Source organism: Dipodomys spectabilis, unplaced genomic scaffold (genome assembly GCF_019054845.1).
Source record: "Dipodomys spectabilis isolate Male_0828 unplaced genomic scaffold, ASM1905484v1 ptg000338l, whole genome shotgun sequence".
In the NCBI taxonomy this organism is placed as follows: Eukaryota; Metazoa; Chordata; class Mammalia; order Rodentia; family Heteromyidae; genus Dipodomys; species Dipodomys spectabilis.
The window spans coordinates 459,519-462,766 of NW_024871015.1; the positions used below are offsets into that span (position 1 = coordinate 459,519).

General features: G+C 35.0%; 1 non-coding gene across 1 annotated transcript; it reads right to left on the bottom strand.

Moving 5' to 3' along the window:
- Positions 1-241: 241 nt before the first annotated feature.
- On the bottom strand, positions 242-348 carry LOC122095163. The gene has a single exon (XR_006145056.1). It is a non-coding gene; the product is annotated as a U6 spliceosomal RNA (small nuclear RNA).
- Positions 349-3,248: the final 2,900 nt, after the last annotated feature.

A 3,248-nucleotide genomic window follows, 5' to 3' on the forward strand; every position in this document is an offset into this window, starting at 1 on the left:
TTCCATATCTAAGCTATGGTAAATAATGTTGCAATAAACATAGTTGTGCTGGTAGTTTTAGAATGGCCTTGTTAGTGATCATTTGGGTGAATGCACAAAAGTGGGATTGCTGGGTCATAGAGGAGCTCTATGTGTAACCCTTTGAGGAACATCCATACTTCTTTCCAAGTGCGTGAACAAGTTTACACTACCACCAAGAATATAGTAGGGTTCCCTTCTGGTCACATGCCCTCCAGCATCTGTTGTTGTGTAACGCTTCATGAATTTGGGTGTCATCCTTGCGCAGGGGCCATGCTAATCTTCTCTATATTGTTCCAATTTTAGTGTATGTGCTGCCGAATTGAGCACAGAACATTTTTTATATATAAAGTGGAATTGATTTTTTTAAACTAGATAATTCAACAAAAAGCAAGTTCAAAAGAATTGTGAAATTTTAGATCCAGATATTTGTTACATAAGCACACATTTAAGAATAAAGTCAAGATTGATATGACAAAAACAAAATGAGTCCAGATGTTTGTTGTTCAAGAGATGTGTAGGAGGAGGAATTCAATTATTCTATACAGGGCACCTCTCATAATGAACACTGCAGCAAGTGTTAAGGTGTGTTAAAAGTTTTAATGTTTTAAATATGTTTAATTTTGGGAACCTGCTTATATATGCCAAAATTAAGACTGTCAGGTCATAAAACTTTTCCATAAAGTATTTAAGATTTATGGTAGCTGACATATATTACTAAGTATGTACATTTCAGAGTTTATAGAAAATTTATTAATGAGAAGTTGCAAAGTCTTTGTGTAAAGAAACAGAGCAAAGAGATAAGACTTTAACTACACAATTTCTGTTGAAACTTTAGGGCTTCTTTTCTTTATATGTTAGCAAGGAACAAATGATTATATAAGCCATGTATCAGTGATGAGTGAGACATAAAAAGTTATCTTACAGTGTAAATTTAAAGGGTACTCATAGCTTATAAAATTCTTGTTGAACATCATAATCTTAGCCAGTTTTAAATGTACAGGAATATGAGCAAATTGTAAAATCTAATATGTAGTATACTTCAAATATTGGAAATACTGGTATTTGGCTTTTATTTTATTAATCATTAATATTTAATTATTGGTTTTCTTTATTTTTTGCATTATTTTCTTTTTTGCAATATAATACAACTTTTTTAAGTCGTCATTATGAGGTATTTTGAAAATGTTACTGGGATGACCATTTTTTATAGGTGCATGTGAATTCACAGCGATCAAAATTAAGAACAAAATATTGATTAAAAATTTTCTCAATTAGAGTCTGAATCAGGAGTGTTGATAAATGTCCACACATAAAATCTTAGCCTTAAGCTGAAGCAGTGGTTTTACAGAGTTGAGGCCACAAAAGTGAGAGACTGTGTTTTGTTTAGTTTTTTGGTTTGGTTTTTGTTGGTTGTGGGGCTTGAACTCTGGGTCCTGGGTGCCGTCCCTCAGCTCAAGTCGAGTGTTACCACTTGAGCCACAGCATCACATCTGTCTTTTTCTCCTTATATGGTGCTGAGGAATCAAACCAAGGGCCACATGCATGCAAGGCAAGCACTCTAACACTGAGACACCTTCCAAGAACCGGAGAGACTGTTCTTTTAAAAATCATCTGAACAACATTTACTTTCTGCTTTGGGTTATATAATGAAATACATGAATATCTTTTTATGTTTTTGTGAATTGTCATACTTCTAAATTTATACTAACTTCAGCCATTTCATCCTTTTCAAAGTCATGAAATATCTCTGAGAGTTTGCTTCTGTGAAGACTGTTTTTGCATTTATAATTTCTTCTGAGTAATCTTTAATTTTTATCAAAATTAATTTATATTTTTATATTGATGGATTATCAGACATCAAATACCTTCAAATGTACATGGAGAGTCTAAAGATAGCAGTATGAAGGTTCTCATACAGCTCTTGTTTATCTGTTATGCACTTCCAGTATTATGATATTTCTCTCTCTCTTTCTCTCTCTCTCATTTTCTCTCTTTCTCTTTCATGCTCCATGTCTGCTATTTAGAATTTCTGCTGGTCTACTATTATCCTTCAGGATCCACTGGTTTTGTGGGAACATGATAGGGACCATCAGTTACCCTTGCACTCTTTAAAAGTTATAAGAGTAATGTGATATTATTCTTTGCCATTCTAAATGGCAAAACAACAGATCTAGGAATTCCTTTTCACTTTTATTTCTATTATAATTTTATCTCATAGGCATCCATTTGTGACCTAAAAGTTCTTTTTCTTTTACAAAGAATGATTTTTTTTATTATCAGTCAGTAACCAAAACAAAGCTATCCTAGGGAAAGTAGGCTGAAGTTGTTCACAGGGATGAAAAACAAGGTAATGGGGGAAATGAGCACAGATCCTCAGAGCAGTTTATCATGTACATTTTGTGAGAATGGCAATGTGCTGGGAACTCTAGATTAAATCACTGAACAGCTGATATATATACACATATATTTATATATTTATATTTATTTATATTTGCATATATGTGTGTATATGCCCTTATATATGTACACATGTATGTTACTATACACACAAATATACACATACATATACACATGTATACATGCACACATGGAGAAAGACACATAAATACAGCCAACACAAGTTTCACTAATTGTTGAATATTCCTTAGATGGAATGCTTGGAACCGAATATGTTGAAGATGTCTTTGTCTCTAAGAGTTTTTTTTCCACTCATCTTATCTCCTAAAATTGGTAGTTTTTGCCAGAATCGACTTGCAACATGCCGTACAAGTGATAACAAATCACTCAGAAATCTCAGTAAGTAATGGTCTTATGGTGTCTCCTTGCTCCCCATGGAATTCTTGCTCTTGTAGACAGTCTCAAAAACCAAAGCAGAAGAATATCCTGGTAAAAAATAAGGTTATAAGGCTTTAAATGGCATCCTTCCTTGAGCTTTTTTACAAAAGCTACCATCAATTCCTTGAGAGCTTGTTTGGAGGTTCTAGCAGGGGAGCTCAGCTACCCGTATATCCTTGACCTAAGACTGATCCTCCTCTATTAGGGATGGTCGTCCTCCTCGACCGAGTGCACAGTTTCGGGAGGGACACACATGTAGCGGTGAGGGAGGAAGGGGACACCCAGCCGGAGCAGCCGAATCAACCCTGGCGATAAATGGGGTGACAGATGTCGCAGCAGATCGCCCTCACATCCAACTACCATCAATTCCTAAGCAGATGAATGAGGCCTCA